Consider the following 25,006-nt stretch of genomic DNA (forward strand, 5'->3'; position numbering starts at 1 on the left):
TGGGGAAGACATTAATTTAAAAGCTGGATCCAATGACCCCTGTGGGTCCCTTCCAACTCAATATTCTGTAATTCTGTGAATTATAGATCAGAAAAAATAGTCTAAAAAGAGTTATATTATTTTTCTGAGAATTTATTGGTAACTTTCATAGCATTGTTTTTTTTTTTTATTTTAGCATGTTGCAAACCTTAAGGACAGTAGAAATATACAAGTTTTTTACAAGCTTGTTTCTTTTTTTTTTTTTCTAATTAACTCTTAAACTGAAAAACATAAATTTAGGCTTCAAATTTTAATTTGCAGTGTAACTGAGTTTGATCTTTCAACTGGATAATGAGCAAAATATCTTATCTACAAAAAGTCATATCTGTGGTCCACAGATGTGATAATATTAGTTTCCCCAGGAACTGGTTAGATAGTGTGAAAATACTAAAATGTCTTGCCATGTATAATGTAATGTAAAAAGAATAAAAAATAAGTTTTTAAAATAGAAAGTGGAAGTGAGATCCAATCTAATTTAAACATCTATCATGCATGAAAATTGCAGCTGTGTTTTGAAATTAAATTGGTTTTAAAAAGTTTTCTTGAACTTCACAATCTAATCAGTGGGCACATTTCAGAAGATATCATGGGGACGATCGTATTCACCTGACTGCCTTATAAAAATTTATAAGCCTTTTTCCTATTGGAGGCTTAACAATGAATCTACTCCTCTTTGCTGACAATATAGGCACTTTAGAGTAGAACTTAGTTTTATGTGTTAGTTAACACTGTAAGTCATGGATCAGTGCTTATTCTTTCATGATCCTTTAACTGAGTGGAAATAGATATGACTTCCAAGAAAACAAGCTTAGTATGATAAAGGACTTTTTCCTACTTAACTGGAACATCCATGTTGAGATGTTTCTATATCATCATTATTAGATACAATTATTGTTATTTTCTTATAAAGACAAAAATAGGTGATTTTTTTATTCCCCTGAGTCAATTTATCAAACACAGAGATCCAGATGAACAACAATAACAGGTTAGTTCTTAGGAACTTACTATGTCAGGGAAGAGATCCTACTGTTAAGCATATGTGAAAGTGTTCCTCTTGCCAAAGCATCACTACTTAAAGATGTGATCACTACTTTCAACTAATTAATTAGCTTTAGAATTTATTTTATTTTTCTGTGTACCAGGAGAAGAAATGGACCTCTTTACATTAATTGGTGCTTAGGATTTCTGGTACTGTAGGCAAACAAAATTTAGGCACAAGCTAGGCAGACCAGAATGTTTATTTATGCTTTTAAAAAAACTTTTCACAAAATTATGCATTCAATTATATTGCATGCAGAAAAAAAAATGCACATTTAAGCACCACCTACCAAGCACTGAAGAACTATTTTCTAGATAATGTGTCATTTCTTAAAGACTAGAACTTTTTTAGGAATTTTCCTTAATTAAACATAACAAAATTGATAATCATAAATGTGCCTCAATGCATGCATTGTGTACCCATATTTCTAATATCTGTAGAATCACTCTTCTGATGCACTAAAAGATTACCTTGCTCAAACAGCACACAGTCTTCACTTGTGAAACCTTGTTTGTTCAGAGTCACGTGTTGCCACAGATTTGTCAACGCATTTCTTTGAGCTGCTATACAACAGAATGATTATCGTTGTGGTGCTTTTATTGCGCAGCTCCACTTCTTTCCCATCTGATTTGTTCTTCAAGGCACAACACATGTTCCTCTGACCTTTTCAGAAAACAGTAGAAAATTGAATGCAAGGTTATTGCACTCACAGATTTATCTCGACTATGTCCTAGGTTATAGCTCTTGCATGTAAAAAACACCTAACTGAATTGCAATCTCTCTTTACTTGTTCCTCTTTAACACCAAAATAAATAAAGAGTAAGATTGCATTCCTTCCAAAAGAACATTTATTACCTTTCACTAAGTATTAATAAATTTAATAAATTCATGTTTCTTTTCCAGACGACTTTTTAGATGAGAATTTGTACTTCTCCTAGACATATTTGTAATTTGTAATTCTCCTAGATGTAGCCCAGCTTGCAGCAGAGGACCATCACAGCCACATGAAGTATAAATGATAGTGCAAAGCATTGCAGAAATTTTACTGAGATTTTAGGGAACTACAAAGAATTTGATTAGTAACAACTACCAATTGTGATAACAGAGAAGAAGACAATAAGAAAAACTCCCTGATTTAAAAAGAGGAAAAAAAAACAAAGCCAAGCAGATAGAAATCCTGAATGCAAAAAAGAATTGTTTAAGATAATTATTTGTGCATCAGTGTGAACATAATAGCAGCTAAGAGGGGTAAAATTTAAAAACAAAAAAAATGGGTGAAGAAAATTTTAATCACAGATTTAACTGGTCTTCTGGTAATGACACCATACACAGAAACCCCTCTCCAAAAAGTTTGGAGAAAAGCATGCACTGCAAAATTAAGAAAAGCCTTGACAGAGCCCCTCTGAAAGCTGAACAGAACTTCCTGATGATGTCCCAAGCCAGGACACTAAATATTTTTCAGTGCAAATTGCAGTATAAAACAGCATCATCTGTGCAATTGCAGGCTTTGTTTCTTTATAGAAAAATCTCAAGTGAAATTCAGCCTTTACTGTAATTGGCTATCGTCAACAGATTCAATGGATCTACACATGGCCCTTATTGAGGCTTTAAATGGAGTAAAAGAAAATAAACATTATTTTTATATACTTATCTGATATCCAGAAGAGAAGAGATATGAAAAATATTACATCAGAACCTAAACTAAAATATTAATCATGTGCATGATTGACATAATACAAATTTTCCTCCAAAGTTTTTGGAGTCATGAGAAGCCTTACCATTGTCATTAACAGTTCTGTAAACTCTTCCCAGATTATTAATTTCTTCTTGTTATATAAGGGGACATCTTAATGTCATATGAAAATTGCCAATGGTTTATCTACACATATTAGAAGGATCTTACACAGGAAATTAAATTGAATTAATTAAATCTGTGGTGTTGTTGTCAAGGATTTTTGTTTTCTACAACAACAAAAATATTATGGAATTTATCATAAATAGGTAACTGATTGTGTGGCTGTTGTTGCCAATAGTCAGCAAACTAAAAATAAAAACTGCAAATAACGCTGCCAGATACAGCTGTTGCATCTTGTGTATGTTAGTAAAAATGGCATGATAGCCCAAGATTTATTCCTTGTTTTTTCAACAGTGAGCTTATTGAAGACAGAGAAAATTTATCAGTTCACTGATTAAGATGCTTACTCACTCTGAAAAGGCAGTATGAGAAAAAAAATGAAAAAAAACCCTACATTCTCATCGATACTGCTAATTTTTGATCCCAAATTATAAAGAGCTAAGCACTTACATGTTTGCACAAAGCAAATTTCTGCAGGTCTGGTTCATTGGTTAAACTGTAATTTCATTCCAGTGAGTAGCTAAGTAGAAAGAATGGGAATCTTCATTTATGCTAAAGTGATCTTAGACCACTTTTCTCTCAAAAGTCAGCATGACCCATTTTTCCTACAAACCCCCACGGTGCTTCAAATAAATTCCAAGCAAACACCATTTAGAGAGTATGGATGAGAAACAATGGGATGGAGATAACTGTTCTCGCAATTTAGCCCTGGTTGCTGCCTTCAAATGTTCAGATTTATATTCTGAATGTTCCTTTTGAACACTGTTGAATAACTGCATGGATGATGTTGCTCAGAACAAGGTGAAGCCGTAAAAGCACAGGTGTGTCATGCAGTCTCCTGAGGGACTGAGTGGGCTTTAGGAATAACTCTGTGTTTCAGGTTTCTCAGATTCCAATAATCTGTAGATGAACACATTTCAGTCTTTCAGCTCCAGCTCCACAGTTACCTTCAGCTCAGCATTTAAAAACTGTCATATGTTTTCTGAATTCACAATACCAAACCACCTATGACCCATCTCCTGTACAGGTATGACACATATTTATCATGCTCCTGGTGAGCTGAGTCTGATTTAACTGAATCTTTCAATTTTCATGTTTATGGCAGTTGTCACAGTAGTCATAAGTAGATATGTGAAATTTGACAAAATCATTGACCTTAACAGAAAAGAGCTTTATCATTGAATAGAAATAAATTCCTTTATTACATATGTCTTTGGAGACTTCTAATACAAGTTTTTCTTCCTCTCTCCCTCTCTCTCTCTCAATAGAGTAATTCAGAGAAAAATCTGTGTTTCTTCCAAAGTAACCACATTCCTTAGAAGTTTAGAAATAAACCAAGATCCTCAAGTGCATGTCGGAGCAATTCCTTAGAAGTTTAGAAATAAACCAAGATCCTCAAGTGCATGTGGGAGCAGGCTAAATTTAATAAAAAAGCTATCTTCCCTAATAAGCTTTTTTTGCTTCCTTCTACAGCAAAATGAAGGGCACATGTCATAAAAATAGCCTTGGAGAAAATAATAAAGAATGGATATTTTATGTCTAGTTTGTGTATTCTGTTCTAGTGAACAGATTGACATATCCTGACATCTCAACAGCTTTTCATTGATTTGACATTGCTCTTTCATCACCTCTGCTCTAATAGCATCAGAAAGGCCACACTGTTTCCAGAATCCGGCTTTGCAAGTATATCACAGTGCTTGGAATTAACAAAGTCCTGACCTAAATGTTACAACAGAATGCTTCATGACTAAAAAGCACTTTACAGATATTTTTATTAAACAGGTGGCTGCAGTAAAAAAGAAAAAATAAAGAAGAAGAAAACAAACAAAGAAAAAGCCAACAAAACAAAAACCAAACAACATCATGTATGCTGTCCTACATTCTTTTTTTTCCTCTTTTGCAAATAAAGGCATGCTTAATTATCTAGACTTCTCAGGCATTTAAATGCTTTCTGCTTATATAAGTACCATACCTAAATATAGACAAGAATTTTCATCCGGTAATTGTTAGTTTAATGGTAGACTACTGTGGCAAAGCACACAAAATTATTTACCTCTTCTTAGATGTTAATCTGAAGTTTGCTGACTTTTCTGTTTTGTTACCAAGATCACTGGAGGGTCCCCAGGATGCCACATGTTACTTGATAACTACCAGTATAATGTCAAAGATCATAACAAATAACCCATACCAACTCTACAAAGAGCCTTGCTAAATATCTGAAAGTCAACTTAAGAAAAAAATGTCTTTATGCATTGCCTTTGGAGTGTGGACCTGTTATCTATCTCTGACTGCATCTGGATTTTCTTACTCCTCAAAATTAAAAAAAAATTTCTTGTAAGACCAGACCAAGGATGAGTTAAGACTCACTCTAAATAACTATACTCCCCAAGCAGTAAAACAAATGAAGTCTGATCTCCAAGAGCATTTTCTTTGATAGCTGGGTTCCCTGCTGTCCTTTGAGTTATAAAGCTACCATGTTTCCTTTTGGGAACTTCAGGGTCAAATATGTGGAGTTCATTCTGTCTTCTCTGCTCAGCTGGGTGGTTTTTAGTGGGCCATGAAAGAAGAAAATCACGGATCTTTAGTTCTCGCTTCCCTGCAAAATTGCATTAAATTGATTGATAGGAATTTCCACTTCTCTAAGAAATCTGCTTCAAATACGTGGTTTGTTAGTCTACCAAAGACACGATGATTTATTTAAAAAAATTAAAAATAGGTAAAGCATGGCATATAAACAGCATTAACAATTGCAGCATTCTACTATATTTCCAGTTCCTGTTGGCAATGAACAAGTTAATATTTAAAATCTTTTTATCAATGCAGTGTGAAAGCAATTATAGTAAGTTTTAACAGCGAAGGTCAGTAATCCATATAATTTTTTGACTGAGAATTTAGAGAGCTATTGAAGGAATATGAAATTATTCTATATTAGCATTTCTTATTCAGATCTGGTACAAAATAGCAGTTGGCTTCACCTTGCATAATTGAAATGCTCACAGACAGGAGAATAAACTCTCTCCTTTTTTTTTTTTCCTTTTCTTATTCTGCCTTTAACCCTGGTGAATGTCAAGGTCTATTTCGGTTCCACTTTAAAAATCTTCAAAATTTTAAACTTCTTTCTTTTTAATATTTTTGTATTTTACATCCTCACAAGTGAAAAAAAGCCCCCAAAATATTCTATAAGAAGGTTGTTAGTGCAAAGATTCGCACTCAGTGCACAGCAGCCCACAACTTCCTACCTGTCATGACTGCACATCCAGTTACAAAGAGCTATGTTAATCCACTCTTGACTTTCTCAGTTTTTTTTGTTAGGTTGTTTTTTTTGGGGGGGAAGGGTTGGGTTTTATTTATTTGATTGGATTTTTGTTGTTGTTTTGGTGGTTAAAATTTTTAATTACACCTGTGTTTGCTCAGACACTAATAGTTTATATTTAACCATTTTTTTTTAAAAATTAATTATTTATGTTCCTTTATATAAATATATTCCTTAATATATAAATATAATAAAGAATTTTAATTATTAATTTTGGAGGAAGGGAAGAAGGAAGGAAGCAGCAAAAGATGAGAGAGTTTGTCTTCTGTTATATTTAAAAATTAATGTAGAGGTTTAATTCAAATTAAATGCTGTCAAATTAACAAAATAATGAAATTATAAATATTGAACTTTAAAACATTAACTACATTGATCTGTGAGCTTTCAGTTGCAGCCATCTGGGAGATTTTGTAAAACATACAGAGAAAATCTGCAATCATGTTGAAGATTTCATTAGCAAGTAACATAGAGCTTATGTATTCTGAGACATATTAAATAAACTTAATGTGCTGTTTATGTCAGTCCTTACATTTAGGTGTCTAATGAAAAAAAAAATCCAGTTGCTATGTGTTGTTTGGACCTCTCAAGCCTTGTAAGATTTAAAAAATTTTTGGGGAGCAAAAATACCTTGGATTTCCTCTGAAATGATACAGAGAAGAAGATGAACATCAGCATTTGGGAAACATCACTAAAGAGAGGAAGTGAGCCCAAATATGAGGACAGGAGAAAAATAGGGGCCAGAAAATAAGCAGAAAACTGAAGGTAAGGTTCAGTATTAATGAAAATTATTTAATTTCAAAATGTAAATTAGGTAATTCTATCTCATACAAAGCTGACTGGATCCATACACTCTCCCATATGCACACATACACATATATATATATGTATATACATATGCATACACATATGAATATGCTAATATTCTATGCATATTCATCTGGATATTTAATTAGTGATATTTTTAAAAAGTCAGAAAACTAAAATTTTGGAAAACTTGGACCATTTTCATATTTCTATGGCTGATTTCTCAGTATTTGTTTCTTTATTTCTTTCTTTTATTTCTTTATTTTCTTTGTTTATTTATTATTTGCTTTCTTTATTTGTTCTACATACAAAGAGTCACTTTTTAAATTTTTTTTTTCTTTACTTGGTAATTACAGTTAGAGGAGCTTATTTGTTCATGTGTTTGTCTTTCCTTTAGACTACACTATTATTAAGGAAGAACTGTGTTTTAAATATTTTGTTCTGCAGCAAAAATTGTAGCATAAAAGTTGTAAGAAATCATACTCCATATTACCAGAATAGGAAAGAACACATTTTTTATTCTAGCGTTCTGCAGCAAAAATTGTAGCATAAAAGTTGTAAGAAATCATACTCCATATTACCAGAATAGGAAAGAACACAATTTTTATTCTAGCATTGAACTCAGACATCAAGAGTTTTGTTTCTTTGTTTACACGGATCATGCAATCTGGAGATTTTGGTTCTTTTCTAGTTTTATAGCTATTTAACTATGAAGAAGGCTGACTGAACAATCATACTTCCATTAGAAAACTGAGGAATAGTCATATCTAATTAAAGTAAAACCTGTTTGCATTTTTACTCTTTTCTGAGAGCAGATGCTACTGAATTTATACAAAAGAGAAAGAAAGAAAATTTCTATTATAAATTGTAGAATAATTGTGTTGCTACAAAAGGTCCTTGTATTCTTACATTTAATATTTGGGTGGTTTTATGTTTTTTGCACAATTGATTGAATGCAATAATTTCATTGCTTTCTTTTATTTCTACAAATTTTCCATCTTGCCTTCTTATAAAAATTAATTAAATGAGATTGTCATTTATGGGGTAAAAAGGAGTGATTAATCATCCGTCGAATTTTACCTTCCTGAACACTGCTTCAGACTCACCTATAAAAACTTCTACACCTTCTCAAACAATGAAAAACAAAAGTAAAGAAAGGTAAAAGAACAATAACTTTTTATACTTGAAGACATGATCCACATGTGCTTCTCCATCACAATAGGTGTCAGGAGAAAATATCAGAGTTGACATGCTATTAGTCTAAACAGATACGGTTCCTTGTTTCCTGGTAAAATTAAAAAGTATTTTGTCATATGAGAACTGTTAATCATTAAACAATGTAAATTATAATGACAAGTTTGTACGAAATGGTTATGGCAGTACGCATTAATTTTTGACAGCTCTTAAGTCCTCAGTCTTATTTAAAGGAGTAGGTGAAGATAACCTACATCAAAAAAAAAAAAAAAAAAAAAAACATTTGAAAAGGGAAATATGTTTATTGGCTTTTGCAGGAAAGCAGCATGATCTATCATTTGTGAAGCTGAGCTATAAACTACCTTAGTGTTTGTATCCAAACCACTTTTTGATGATGGTTACCTACATTGCAGGTATTGGACCAAGTTTGGGTTAGTTCTTTTCTTACTACTCCACAATTCATTTCAGAAAAGAGAAGATGATAACATTTGCAACAAAACTATTGTTTCACTTCTTCAATTGACATTAAGCAATATATAGTACACAGGAGCAAATAAACAAAAATAACTGTTTTTATACATTTATATACAGTATCTAATCACAGATTTTGGGTTATATATACAGAAATAAAGCCATACTGAAAAAAAAAAAAAAAAAAAAAAAAAAACCAAAGCAAATGTCCACCCACATCTTCCCTCAAGAAAAAGAAAACAAGAACAAAACACAAAAAATGATACAAACAAAAAACTCCAACATAAAACAAAACCATGCAGACCTACACAGACAACACTGACATTGCAGGTCGCAGACACAGCCAAAGACAAGGTGCTGGCCTCAGCAGCAGCCACCTACAAGCTCAGACAGCTTGTCCTGTGCTCTTTTGTGTTGGTAGAGGCAGGAGGTCACTAGTGCAGCACATACAGTCTCTCCAGATTTACAATCATACATTCACTCACCAATTTTCTCAGTACTGGCAGTACTGGCACAGGTCTTCCTTCCACCTGCCCCAGCAGCCCTGCCTGAATGCCAGCCCTGGTGCCCCCTCAATTTGATGGCTTCTCCAGTTTGAAGTTTGACAGGGAAGTCAAAGGCAAAGCCCATGAGTAACTGGTTTGGGAGGATACAGACATCCCTCACCTGGAACCGGGCACACAGAACCCACAGTACTTCTCCAGCCTCTGGTGCTGATTCCCAGAATGTGCCTCATTCCCCCCAATTCCACCAGTAGTTCATTTTTGGAAGTCTGTCTCTCTCTGTCTCTCTGTCTCTGTCTCTGCCTGTCTCTTGTCTCTGTCTCGGCCTCTGTCTGTCTCTGTCTCTTGTCTGTGTCTGTCGCAGACATTTCTTCATAGAAATCCTTTCTTTGAGATTTGTCCCTCTTCTGGGAAGCAAAGGGCTCCAGAAGAAGAATGTAAACAAATTGTTATCGGCTGCTGTGAAAATGTGGCAGGGGTTCCTGTGATTGGCCCTCTTTCCATGTGTACCATTAAGGGCCAATCACAGGAGCAGCTCAGGGGAGATTTCTTGAACACAGAACTTTGTTATTCATTCTTTCTATTCTATTCTTAGCTTAGCAGCCTCTGCAAGCTCTCTCTTTATTCTTTTTAGTATAGTTATAATGTATTATATATCTTATATCAATAAATCAAGCCTTCTGATCAAGGAACAAGATTCTCGTCCTTCTCTCACCACAGTGACCGTCTAAGGTCACTGCGATATGTGCCTGTGTCTCTGCCTCTGCCTCTGCCCCTGTCTCTCTGTTCCTGCCCCAGTGGCTGGAAGATAAAGGTCCCCATTATCTCCAGTAGCTGACTGAGACCTCACAGGCTGGGGTGCCTGTAACCCAAGCCTGACTCCAGTAGCTGGCAGCAAGTTTCACTCCCACACTCCTCGCCAGCAGCTGGCACTGAGTCCTTGCAGCTCACATGCGCAGGCACACACTGGCTAGAAGTGTCATTATGCAAGAAGATAGTTAAGAAATTTATAAGATACAAAAAGACAGACCAGGCTCACAGTGAGCAGACAAGCATACTGACCAGCCCTATTTAACACACAATGTCCCCTTTCATGTTCCAGTCTCTCTATGCCCCCTCTTTGGTCCTCTCAGCTCCTCCTTTCTGCTGCACATTCCTGCATTTCTTTGCATACTCCAACCCAATCAACATCCTGTAACCCCCGGTTGGCACCCTAGTGGATTGCAAAATCCATGATGGTCCTCTCTGAAATGATTCCTCCATTTTCTTGATAGTCCATCAATTTGTGTATCTGGCAGGGTTTAATGAGCTCCATTGTTGTTTGTCAGGTCTGTGTCTCTATATGGCTTGTTCTTTACCTCCTGCTTTTCCATGTCATGCCAGTTTCACAAGGTCCTCAATCAGACAGGTCTCACTGACATTGTGCTCACACTCCACATGATCTTACACACTGACCTAACTGACCAAGTTTTTTTAGCATTGTCTCTGTTATCAGGATTCCCTCCCCCTTCATCTCAGTATCCCATTTTGATGACGTCTTTAAACATATAACCTTAAAGAAACACATGCTCTTTCACTACATGTGATCTAAAAAAAAAAACCTTTAAAAAATATTATTTTACATATATACTCCATCTTACTTTTTATTTGATGTGGCTTTACTGAGAGTGATGGATTTGTCTGGTAAAGACATAATTTCATTAACTGCTAAAAAGATATGTGTACTACACAACAACAAGAAGAACTCTAGCTGGCAAACATCAACATGATGCTAGTGGTGCAGTTTCCATTGGATTTCTTGTATTGGCAAAATTCCGGTTTTGTTTTGTTTTGGTTTTTTGAATATTTATTATCATTCCTATGATACTTCATGTGCAGACAAAATAACAATTTCCTTAACACTTCAAAGGATTCCTCATTATTTTTCTTTCAGTTATTTCAGGTAATCAGAATAATTAATAAATGCCACTGAACCTGCCGTGCAAGCTTACAAGGTAAAGGATCAAGCACATCCAAAGTCCCAAGGCAATGAGTCAATGGAGTTTTGACTCAGGATAAAAGTCTGAGCATCCCTGAATCAGAATTGACTGCTCCTCTGTCTGGGTATCAGAGTCCTCAACTAACATTTATGCAATCCCAATGTATTTATGAAGAGGAGGTTCATGACCCTAAGCATTATCTATTTTATTTTAAACACCAATGCACATCAATACTATGAATTATTCAGGATATACTGAATTTCAATGTGTGACTTAGGTCAGGCTCCAAGATCATCATGTTTAAAATTCAGACAGAAGCAGTGCTTGAGGGGATTGTAAAGGGAAGGGATAACCTCTGGATTAATGAATGTATTACTAAGGATTTTATCATCATCCTTTTTTTGTACATTCTGATCACAAGAATATGATAAGTGCTGAAGTTAAAAAGGCTCAAATCCAAGCTTTTTCATGCCTTAAGAAAAATTCAGAAGTTACATCTCCTGTGGTCTATCTGCATGCTTTTCCGAAAGATGATCTGTCTTCTGTCTTCCTTTGAATTTAATGTAATTAGCAGTGACATGTGGATTAATATGGCTTAAGCTCCCTCATTCTTCCACAGCTGTTAGTTAGAAGGACATTTAGAAATTTATAATTAGAAAGAAAAATTACTGAAGGATTCTATTTGTTAAAAAGATATAATTTTATAATTATTTAATTTTAAAAGTCACCCTCAAACTCATTACACTGAATATCATTTTAAATCCCTAGCAAATCTTGCAGCTAGCTAAAGTTTTTTATGGTAACTTAGTCCATAATTGATCATTTTCTCACCCTTCTTACTTTTTAATCTTTTATTTGCAAAAGTGTTAATTGTCCTGGATTTTCAAAATATAGCAGGAGGACATGTTTGAGTGATAAGCTTAGTAAAATATTCTTGAGGATCTTTGCTTTATACTGACATTAGAAACGTAACTATCATTCAAACATAAGCTTTCTTTCCACCACAAACTTAGAAAGCAAATAAAACAGAAACTATATTGTGCGTTCAGTAAGGATTTATATTTAGATATCTGTCTAATAAATCACTATTTCCTCTTGAACAATGTTTTCTAAATTCTTTCAGACTTCTTTTTAAATGATTACTATGTTTCTGCTACTTTGGAAACAGTATTTTAGACCTCAATGGATTTTCTAGTCATAGCCTGAAAAAAATGTAATAGATCATTACATTGCTTATGAAACTTAAACTCTGAGATGAGTCTCCCTATCGAGAGAGAGACTAACATAACAAGACTACTTCTGTACTACACTGTGAACTACTAAAGGTGCACAACCGTAATTTCTTACTTTTATATAAAGTGAGCACATGGAAACATTATTCATTTCCTTCCCAGAGGTTTTGAGGAGAAAAAAAAAAATCTACATCCCCACTGTAAAGAATCAGGGACTGAAAACTTGATTTATGCCTCAGTGGACATACTTGAACATGGTCTAGATTAAAGTAAAAGACTTCAGAAAGGAACTTTACAGAATAAGATCCTTTGAAACAACTTGGTGTGGGACGATGAGTTATCCAGATGATGTGTTATTAATATGGTGAAGATCTTCTATGTATGGATTTAAAAGCACTCACTGAGGATGCAGAGATGTTCTGTGAGGGCCTAAAGATGGGAATCTCAGAATTAGCAGAGAAGGAGAGAGAAGGAGAGAGAGAGAATCCAGAGTAAGAATATTGTTATAAAAGTATTTGCCCATCAGTTGCAGATCGCCATGTTTAATTTTCCATGAGAAAGACTGTGGTTTCATACCAGGAAAGTATGCACTCTGGGCCTGTAAATGTCTTGTCTTGAAGCAGAATACTTGCTTTCAGTTATCCAGTAATTTTCCATTGAATTGTCCAATCCAGCAAAACTTTATCACTTCCAGTGATAAAAGGGTTAACAGTGATAATCTCACCATGGTCATTCTGAAAGAGAGAATATAAGGTTCCCAAGTAAGAAATTTCTCTGATTTTTATCATAGTCCTAATAGATGTATACTGTAACACCTTTAATTTATCTTGCCTCCTACGTAACTCAAGTCTGTCATTAAAAACTTTATTGTATTCTGTTCTTTTGTATCTGATTCTTTTGCTGAAGGATAAAGACAGGGATAATAACATGGCTTCAAAAGCCATATTAAAAATGTTGCTTAACTACACGTCCACTTAAGTTAAAAAGTAGTCAAAGTGATTCTTTGACAAATTGTACAAATGAGCCAAGTGTAAATATATAGATAAAATATAATGTGCATATTTTTGTGGTTGCTGCATTTAATTACAATGACTCATGTCTGAGAAGATCATCTGTATGATAATGATGAATAATAGGTTCAATAGTACATACAATATACCTCAAATTAACAAGACATGTTGAATTCCCTCCTACATTTTTAAAATCTCATCCAAAGCTTGTTGAATCATTCCGTAATTATTAACAAAACAGTGCTCATTAAGCACAGTTCCTTGCATTTTTATGAGAATTTGTTGGTAGAAGATGATTTACATAGATGCTGCATATATCTAGATCTATATGCACTAGTTGAAATCAAGAATTGGAAGAATTCAAACACAGAGTTTAAATATTGCGGGGTTTTTTAAGTTAGTTTACTCTGATACACTGATATCACAATGGAAATAAGAAATGGGAAAATTTTGTTTCTTTGAGTCTCCAGAATTCAACACAATGCTTTGTGATTGCTATTGCTTGTTATACAACCCTTCCTACTTGAAAACGCTTGGAATTTTGTGACCAATACCTCCTCAGTGTCTACTGACAAAAGCTTTCCCATCTTTTAAATATTTACCATGTTTTAATATTTATTGAAATTTAGGACTTTAAAAAATGTAGTATTCAGATTTAGAAGTACTAAAAAAAACCCCAAATAAGTAAACATATATATATATTTTTTAATTATTATTTGGACACATAAGAAGAACCTGTAACTGCCTGTAACTGGTGAACAGATGAAACTCTGCTGTCCCAAGGCAAGAATAAGTGAAAAAGAAGGGGGGAAAGAGGGGAAAATAACCAAAACCAACAAAACATTGGGCAGTGTGACATAACTTGTCTTGTCTGTTAAATTTTATGATTATTTATAGTCAACAAAAATATGTTTGCAAGAGTCATATCTATTTGTAAAATATATGGTAGCTACATAGCATAAATGAATAAAACCAGTGAGTTTTTAGTTAAAGTTCTGACCAGAAATGATGTCAGAATAAAATCTGACCCAGGCTTCTGAGGACGAAAGGTGGCTGCAGGGAAGTGAAAATTTCTTTCAAGTCATCCTTTAAATCTCAGGAATTAGACAAAAAAATATTATTTTTGTGCAATTACAGGAGAGAACTTGATGTTTCAGGAGGACTCTCACAAGACTTTAACCTTTGATTCAGGGAATGCATGCTTTCCTTAAAAAAATTAATCTTTATGCCAGATGTTAAATATTATTTTTAATGTCAATTTATTCAAAGGTAAGGAGAGAAATGAGAAACAGGCAAATGGTAGGGGAAAAAAAACCAAAATCAAATGCCAGCTCATCCAAACCCTCCCCCACAAAAATAAACAAACAACCAAAATGAAACGAAACAACAAAACCAAAACAAAATTAACAATCCACAAAGCAAAGCTCTAGGATTTCCTTGTCATAATGTTTACCTGTTAAAATTTTTAACATATCAATAATTTTGTAAATGCTGTATAAGCATGTGATTAATGAATGCCATATAACATTGACACAGTGGGCAGTCCAGTTTACTGCTATTGGCTCGTGACAGAAATCTCAAGGTGCTGGCTCACTAATTAAAGTTAAAATAATAGTGCACTCAATTAAGTTACAGATGGTAGGAGCAGAAACCTTTTGAGCCAGCATAATTAATTTCAGTCATTCAAACTTTAGTAACAACGTGCTTAGGTGGATTATGTTAATGTAAACAAAAAAGTAGCAAGGTTCACATTAAACCTGCCCCATGATACCTTGTGCTTTCCAAGAGTGGACTGGATTTGCCAGCAGTTTTATCTCCTCCTGTGCTAGCCATCCATGCAGAAAGTACAGCTGTTGGTGGTCAGCTTAGCAATTCAAATGTTTCACTTGAAAAGCCAGGACAGCATGACTTCTTCATCAAGGCATCTTGCAATGCCTGTAAAATGGAACCAACAGCGCCACAGTGCAGGCAGGCAGAGTTCATGTAGTTGGTGCTGCTGGCAGCGAAGTGCCCTCTTGAATAAGCATCAGTATAAGTTATTCTGTGAAAAAGAGTCTCTCTAAACTGAATTTATTCCAGTTACAAGCAAGTCCTTTTTTAATTAGTCATTTGAGTTGTATGTTACCTCAGCTTTTGATATTTAAAACTACCAGCAGCTATTATTAGGACACTGACCAGAACAAATTAAATAAAATTGAAACCATGGCAGCATGGAATAAGAACAGGAGTGTAACAAAGACAGTCTAATAACTTTATCTGAAATTGCAGATACACAGTTGGAGAGTTACCGCTAACTCCATGGTGACAAATTCTTTCATAATCATCAAAGACCTTTAGGAGATCAAAAGCCCTCAGCTTAAAAACATTCACAATAAACATTTGATTACTTCTTGGAAAAAAACAAGCCAAAACACATTTTACATGTAACAGCCTGCAACTGTCTGAAGGAATTCAGCAGTTTAAATCAGAGACAAAATATCTATGTCTATAATTATATATCATGGATTAAATATCTTTCAGTGAGTGACCCAGGCCAGAATGAACAACTAACAACTTAATTAAGACACCTATGAAAATACAGGAAATAAAAAAAGCTCACAAATTTCTTTTCTAGACATTATGAAAGCAACCAAAGATGAAGTTCAGAAAAATCCCCATAAACAGAGAATATCAAAATTCATTCTTGCACTTGTGAGAATCCCATGTTATGATAGATATACTTCTTACAGGTTCTTTTTTATTAAGGTTCTGTCCTGTCTGTTTCTGTTGTTTTTTTGGGGTATGTGGCGGAATTTTGTGATGTTGATGCTTTTGCTCATACTTCTTTTATTAAAAGAAAACTTGGAATTAAAATATGGCTTTGCTTTCTAAGTGAAACCTTCATAGAAAGGTCCAGTTTAAGCTTTGCAAATGTGCAATTCAGATAAAAAGAAGGAAGGGAAAAAAGTAAATGTGAGCTAATAATGTCCGCAATACATGGTTTTACTTTTACTTGTTTTTAATTAGTACCATATATAATTGATTTAGATCTTTGATCTGTAATGGGTCTTTTTGTGTTAATTTGGTTTAGGTTTTTTTTTTTCTTTTCTTTTTTCCCCCTGAAATATTTGAGACCTGAGTTTGAAAGTGAGATGAAACATTTTCTCCACTACCATTGTAAAAGGACAGATAGCTTTGAGCATGAAACTCTTTAAAGAATGGTGTGATAAGACCACTTTTAAGTGTTCTAAGAGCTTCTATCCCTATTTGCTTTTGTTAGTGCATTTCTCACATGGAAAGTTGCACACTTACTGCTACAATCATGTCCCCTGATTGAGGAGTCAAATATTTCTCCTAACCAGTCTTCAGTGGCTACCTACCTTCAAGTAAATTGGAAAAAGTCTCAGCCCTGTTTATAAATACCTCAGGAAATGGAATGAAGATGTTGGAGGCAGACTCTTGTCACTGATCGGTACCTAGTGACAGGATAAGAGGCAAAGGCCACATACTTAAATATAGGAAATTCAACTCCAGTATGCGAAAACTTCTATTTTGCTACAGTGAGAGTGCCAAACACTGGCACTTGTTGGCTGCAGAAACTGATGGGATGAGAGAGCTCGGGCTGGTCAACATGGAGAAGAAAAGACCTCAGGGAGACCTGGGGGGCTGCAACTTTCCAGGATCTGAAGGGAACTTAGAAAAAAAATTGAGGGAGAGGGACGCTATATATGGGCAGATGTGACAGGATAAGGGACAATGGTGCAAACTGAAAGAAGGAAGATGTTTGGAAGAATTCTTTACTCAGAGGGTGGTGAAGCACTGGGACAGCTGAGGTGGTGGATACCTCATTCCTAGAAGTGTTGTTACTTGATTTTAGCAGGAGCTTAAGGCAACTGTTGGAATATTGACAAAAAAACCTACCATTGTGTTCTTAAGAATTTAGGCATCAATCAAAATAATCCCAATAGTAAAGCAAGAGGTTTATCATGAAGATGATTCATGGAAGTAATCTAATTTTGCATCTTCTGAGTATTAGTTTTGAGCAATGCATTTCTCCCTATTAACTAGGTGAATTAAGGTGAATTCTCTATTCTCATCAATTCTCTTGGAGTATTCTCATCTAATAATCTTGGAGTGTACTTTCATGACCTCCTTTTTTAGGTCATAAATACTTTCCTGGCAGGCAATTTCTGGTGCTTTGGTTTGATTTCTGAAGTCTGTTGAGCTGAGCCTAGGATCTTTCTCAAATACAGAGTCGTAGATTAGTATTACCTGGCAGGTTAACATCGTAAATCCAAAAATAAAGTAACAATGTATCATTTGACAATAAAGTGGCAATGCGTGATTTAACTCTTCAGATCCCTTGTTCACCCTTATGAAAAAAATGGTAGACTTAGCCTGAGCACTTATGTACACTACAAAATTCAGCTATTTACATGATTCTCTGTATCTATGTCAGATATTACCAACAACATTCTGATTACCTAAGAAAAAAATATAAAAAATCCAGCACACATTGTAAGATAACAGCAGAGTGAATCTAATAGCCATGGAAATATACTAAAATATTTGTATAGTGTCTGTAAATTAATACTCAGTGATTCTCTCCAAGTAATTAGGTACTTGTAATTAAGCTCTGAGTTCTGTATGCCCAAATTTAAAATATTAGTTCCACTTTGAAGAAACTAATCTTTAGATGTCCACTCTTTACAACAGCTTAAGTAAACAAATAGCTTTTGGTAACAAAGAAGCAGATTCATTATTTTTTGAGTCTGCTATGCAATTTTAACGTAGCTTATATTTGATTCATAATTTTGAGCTACTTATAATCTTGGTAGTTAAAGGAATACAATAATAGCAAAGTTCATTAAAAAGTTCAATAAAAAAATAGCAAAATTCAGCCTTGATCTGCCTATAGAATTCAGTGAGCAATTCAGCTCACTCACTGAATTAAGTGAAGCTTAGTCATGGAACAATATAAATTCCTTCAGTAATGACTGGATTACTAGTATTGCTTTTTTCTTCCTCCATCAAGTGTTATCCCAAAACAAAAAAAGGCAAAACTACTAACTTCAAATGTTAGTTATATGTGCCACACGCATCAAATGTTATTTGATGTATTAATGAATTTGATAATAGTAAAGCTAAAATAGTTGTTATATTACAGATCTAATGTATTTGTGATATAAAATAACCCCACCATTTGTTAAAGGTCATAAGACAACTTGAAATGGCTTTAAATAGGGCCTTAATGTCTTTTGCTTTTACTTTGCAAGTCTGTGTGAAGAGCCAGTACATCTTAGGGCAGGAGTCACCAAAATGGCCTTCCTAGTTTTACAGCCTGCAACAGAGGAAAAGGATTTGTACCAGGACTCTTCTCTCATAACTACGAGGTTTCATCTTGACAGGACAAAATATTTTCTAATGCTGTCAGTGTGCCAGTTCTCTTCCATTTGAGAAACAGACATGACTTGACTGAAAGTGGCCCATATTTCTGTTATAATAACTGAAGTCTTAAACTGTGGATATACCTACATCTTTCTGATATCAATAGATAGCTACGTATATATGAAGCAGCGTTGCACTGTCTGTAAGAAATATTTCAAGAAAGAAAAAGTACAGAAAATTAATTGAGGCAGACTGGTGACAGTTTATCCTCTTTTCTAGCTGATAATGCTAAAGGCAAGTATAAGAAATTTATTTGTGAAAAATTAAGGAAAACAGAAAAAAAATCTATCCTAGAAACTTCATTATATTACTCAATTGCTACCAAGGAAGCAAAAAACAAATAAGTCATCACTGAGTTTAAAGATGTGTAATATAAGTTTCTATTATCATGTTAATTTGTTGAGATTTCAGAGCTCAGTGCCATATTTAATTTACAGTCTTGGTTACCATGAAGTTGTGAGGCTGAAGCTTCACACCATGGCATGTTCTGCTTCCACAAATCTTTTAAAATAAGCTACCTATTTAAAGTTACTTTTGTTAACTACCTGTTTTTTATTAATAAGTTATTGTGAGAAGATTAACCTAGGCATGGCAGAATGAGGCTCTTAAAGTTTGAACAATGCTTGTATTTCTTTCATAATATGAACTGAGTTTTTAATTATAATAAGTAATTGTAATTTAAAAAATAATGTACATTTTTTCAGACAGAAGTTTTTTTCAGTGCAGCATACAAAGAAGAGGAAGGATTTGCATAAGGAGAAATGTGAACACAGTGCATTGTCAAATGGAACCATGACGAAATAAAAATGGGAGTGGAATGTAAACAAGGAAAATAAGCATATGACAGATTTATGAGTCATCAGAATTTCAAAGTTAATTTGGTTTCATTTTTAGTATTTCCTTGACTAACTACAACTCTTGTTTTGTATTCTTCAAGCAGATGTTGTCTCTTTTTCCTTATTCTTCTACATGAAAAATTATCTTTGTGAATCTGGCACTGATTTCTACCATTCTCCTGATTTGTGGCTTAGTGGACAAATAGGGTGTCTTGCTTGTGGATTGCTAACAGTTGAATTTATTAAAAAAAAAGAAATCCAGCAACCCAGCCAACCAACCAAATGAAAGAAAAGTCCACACTGGAACATTAAACATTTTCCACTAACTAGAAGTCAAAATGGGCAAGATAAATCCTTTTTCAGTGGCTTCAAAACTGTTCTGCAAAATGTATGAGGTGTTTAGTTTTGAGTTTTTCTTGGAGGACATCCAATTTCCAGGTGTAAGCTAAGACCCATAATTTTTTGCTTTACTGCACTAAATTTGCAAGTACAGCTAGTTCTCTGGATCAAATCCTGTTTCAAAACAAAAGATGCCAGCATCTGATGTCAGTGTTGCTAAGTGCCTGATTGCACTTAACACCATCATGTGCTGCCAGATCGTTTGTCTGAGCTGGCTGTGATAGAACAGTTAGGCGTAATTTACTATTCAGAACACTGCTGAATGCAATAAGGCATTTTAAATAGTGCTAATGTTGCAGTTAGCTTTATTTCATTTTGGTTGTGACTTTTGGTTTATTTTTTTTTCAAAAGCTAGGTGATATATATGCATATTTCAACACTGGATTAAAATAAAACTTAGGAAATATGATCACCAGCTCTAGTCTGCATGTGAACCACTTATGTTTTAACAGATCTGTTTTAAAGGGTTCACTTTAATGGCTGAAGATAATAAACTTATAATGGAGAAAGGTGAAGTTCACTAGGATAAAAAAAGTATTCACATTCCTTGTTCCATGTATTGTACGTATAAAAAATGACTGTATCTTTTTTATCCATTAAAGAAATGTTTTCCTATTCCTAGAAATAATTGTGAATTTTCCAGTAAATAAACTTTATTTTGGAAATTGGGTATTTTTAGAAATCCTAGCCTTGCAGAAAACTGTACATGAACTTCTAAACAAATGAATGTTTCTTGTAAAGAGAATGTTTTTAATATGCAATCAGGACAGCCAATGACACAGAATGGAACACTCAATTTGTTTCCAAAGAAGAAAGTCGCTGCTCAGATTTTCTCTGTGTGACTTTAAAAAACTATTCAAACATATTCACTATGCCACCTGTGCTGCCATGCTGAGTATTGGATTCTGAGGTACAATTCTGTCTTTCTGGAACTGTTCTCAGTGACACATCTCTGGGATAAACCAAAGATTGCTGAAATGAAATTTAAGATACCCTCTTAAAATCCTTTGAGGAATTCCCTTATCTCTGGATAACCCATAATGCTCTTTTGCTTTTTTTTTTTTTTTTAATTTTGCCAGACAGATTTTTTCTCCTAGGTTAGTTAAATGAACAAACTATAACTTTTAAAACCACCAATAAATTTCTCCGAGACACATTCCAATGGTTAAGCATTTCCCTTGTTTGAAGGAAACACGCTTAAATTGATTCCTAGATTTTACAAGAAAGGGATCTTTATCAAGGAACATGTGCATGTCACATAACCAATATACAAGAGCTAGTCCTCTAGGTGTTAGCCGTGATACAGCTACTGTGAATAGTGGATAGAAGAAATAACAGACAGACTTTTTTAAGGGCATCATGAAAACATGAAAGCATGATTCAATCCTCTGCAGGCAACTAAGAAGGATTCATCTTTCTTAATTCCAGACATTTACAGATGGAACTGGTCCTCTTTAATAGTGGCAAAATCAGGCATTTTTGACCTATTCTTTTAGTTTGCCTTGAGATGAGAGAATTCATGGACTAAACAAGACTGTACTTTTTCCACTGGTTTAAAAAAAAATCTAGAAAAATAGTTCAAAATATTCCATGCCTATACCTATATCTGGTCAGGTGAATTGGACTTCCAGAAACAAAAAGATCACATATTCCAGTGAAAACTTCTTAGCTATGTGGGAAATTTTTCCTACAATCATGGGAAGTATATTGGGATTTTTTCATAGCCGGGATTAGTCTGGCTTAAAATACCATTCTTAAAGACGACTTAGTGCATAACATATTTTACTACATGATCAGTGACACCATTCACGTCCAGACAGTTGGCAAAGGAGGTAACTGCTCCAGGAATTATAAGCATACTCCTGAAGCCTTAACTGCAAGACCTTGACTTTTATTCTTCATGTCCCAATATATTATACTTCATTGAATTTAAGCTTCTTGTTTGTGTGCTGTGATATCTTTTATCCTAATAAGATAAAATTCACTCAAATCATAAACCAGATAATGTGGCACCCATAACTTATTTCTGGTTTACTTAATCATTCTGAAATATGAGCCATGTGGTCGAGTAAAATTATTTTTAAGAGAAACCCTGTAAAAAGTTGCTGTGGTTTTAAGCTCAACTGGAGAAGAAATGCCACATGGTCATTTGCCCAATCCCTTTTTCCCCAACCCACCCCAGTGGAAAGGGGAGTAGAATCAAAATAAATGTGTATGTTGAGATAAGAACAGTCTAATAAGTGAAAATAAAGTAGAATAGAGTAATAAAGGTAAATGGTGATAACAATGATAATAAAAAGGAGACAAACAAGGATGCACAATGCAATTGCTCAACACCTGCTGACCAATGCCAGACTCCCCTTCCCAAAAGCAGATCAGCCACCCTTCTGGGTAATTCCCTCCAGCCTATACACAGAACATGGCATTTATGGCATGGAATATCCCTCTGGTTAATTCAGATGACCTGTCCCAACTATGATGCCTCCAGTTCCTTTTGCATAGCTCCTCACTGGCAGAGAATGAGAAAAGAAGGGGAAAAAAATCTTTGGTTTATGGTAAACAAAACCTATCAAGAAACAAAACAATAGTGTGTTATCAACACCATTCTCATCACAATCCAAAACACAGCACTGGAAGAGTTACTGAGGAGAAATTAACTCTAACCTTGCTGAAAACCAGGACATAAAATTTCAGGTGAAAATTGAACAGGAGAAAGAAGAACTTTTCTGCATCATGTGAAGGATAGCAATGGGTAACTTGATACACCAAAACTCATTCAGACTGATGAAAAAACAAACTTTAGTCATTCCTGAATCACTTTCATGTCAAAGCAGTTGACAGATGGCTAACACAATTAACAAGAGCAACAGGAATGCACAGCCACATAAGCTACCACTTCTGACACTTAGGATGCTAACAGGATACTAATATCGTAGGTGGACTCTCATCCCTGACCCTGATACATCACACACACAGTTGTATTTGAACATTCTGCCCTTGTGACTCTCTGGCTTTTCTGTGCCTGCACTGAATCTGCCTGCTGTATCACTTCTATGAATTGAACAATCCCTTTGTCATTTTTAAATTAAGTTCTCTCAAAATATTTCTACATTAAGAATCAACCATTATTACATGGGTCTGTAAGATATTCTGGCAAGAATCTTATGTAGTAGTAGTTCTAAATTACTCAGTCATTCTCAAGGAATGTAGCTTGATATTTCCTTAGTAAAATATTGCATTGAATTTAGCTTTAGGGTACATCTGCTGAACTCAATCCTATTAATTTTTTTATTGAATATTACCCTTTCTTTTTATTTTGCTTGATTTCTAGACTTACTAGTAATTTTTTATCCTTCCTTGCAGCCAAGATGTAGCATTATAAATCAAGTTTTTTAAAGCAACTCTTCTGTTGTTTAAATATTGATGTGCAGGACTTGAAGTATCTTTCTTAAATTGCAGAACACTATGACATTTCTTTTATTTAACTTTGGCTAAGGAATTCAGAAGCTGAATATGAGTTAGTGAGCAACATCCAGGAAAGAAACAGTCAAGTCAGCTATAGTTCACACTGAGATACCGCTGCATTCGTTGAATTTCTGGCAAGTCTGTGTCAAGACAAATTTTGTCTACTCTTTTTCAGTTTGTTTCTTTAATTTTTGTAACAGTCTGACTGATAGTACTATTAATGCATTAAGTAATTCCTGTGCAATGAAAGATATGTACAGAAGCATTTCCTCTTGTTTTTACTCTCTTCTGACCTTATTCCTATATGTAGCAAATGTACTAAGCTGCAAGATTTAACATAAAGAAAGACTGAGTTTTATTTCAGATCAAAAGTTAAAATTCAACATCAGTATGGATCAATTGCTGCTCCCTCAACTTGCCATACTAAGCAAAAAATGCCTTTCTTTTTTTCATTTTATTAGCAATACTCGATGTATTTGAGTTTCAGTTGTGTGATTTATCCCATCATGTTTCCAGGATAGCAATTAAGCCACAGTTGTGTGACTGCATCCCAGTGTGCATCTCCTTTTGCATGTTTTCCCTGTCACGTGCAGTGGTGTAGAGGCACTGCAGTTGGGCTACTGGCTTCTTCACCTTTTGGGAGGAGCTTTCCCTAATTCCTTTGGGACATTCTACTGGTATGTCCCTCCTGCTTCTCAAAGTGTTACTGTTTCTCTCAGAAGCATATCCTCTTTCCTGCCAAAACTAATTAAAACTTCTGGTTTAAGCCCAGCCAGCTTCTTCCCAGAACACCCCTTGGTCGGGTGCACTCCATTCACTGTCAATACCACCACTCTCTCAAAATGCATCCAAGACCATAATACCCCAAAGCTTGACTGTAGCACCAGCCACTCTAGACATTCATCTGATCCATGTATCTCCTTCCTCCTGGGTCCCAGTCTCCAAATGGGAGGATATGGAGCACTACCTGGGCTTCTGATCCCTTCAGCTTCTCTCTGAGGTACATGAAGTCCCTTTCAATATTTTGCAGTCTTCTCATGGAAGATCCTTTGACCCTATGCAAAAGAGTAGAAGTGGATGTTAGTCCTGTGACTTTACTAGGCTTGGTAACCTTTGTGGAATTGCTATTGCAGGCCCCAGTAGGCAGCAAACCCATTGGAGGGGTTGGCCAGATAGCAAATGGGCCTCTCAGTGACAAGTCTCCAATCACAAATATCCTTTGTGCATTTTTGGTGGTACTCATTCTAACATGAGTGGTTGATCATACCAATTTTTTAACACTGTTGTTTTCTTGGTCTTGACTGCCTCAAGTGTCATCTTCTCCTTCCAGCTCCAGGGCATCCTATCTATTACATGAGGGCACATTCATAACAGGAGGGAGATTCTTCCTTCTGCTTTGAACAGAGATGAGAGTCCAGGCTCCCTTGTCTTGTGAATCAG

General features: G+C 34.8%; 1 long non-coding RNA gene across 1 annotated transcript; it reads right to left on the reverse strand.

Annotated features, from left to right (window-relative positions):
- Positions 1-1,010: 1,010 nt before the first annotated feature.
- LOC113459342 (uncharacterized) lies at positions 1,011-15,571 on the reverse strand. Its single transcript, XR_003380490.2, has 3 exons — positions 15,211-15,571; positions 13,006-13,163; positions 1,011-1,741 (listed from the first exon to the last, which is right to left on the reverse strand). It is a non-coding gene; the product is annotated as an uncharacterized LOC113459342 (long non-coding RNA).
- Between the last annotated feature and the right edge of the window lie 9,435 nt (positions 15,572-25,006).

Source organism: Zonotrichia albicollis, chromosome 2 (assembly GCF_047830755.1).
Source record: "Zonotrichia albicollis isolate bZonAlb1 chromosome 2, bZonAlb1.hap1, whole genome shotgun sequence".
Taxonomy (NCBI): Eukaryota; Metazoa; Chordata; class Aves; order Passeriformes; family Passerellidae; genus Zonotrichia; species Zonotrichia albicollis.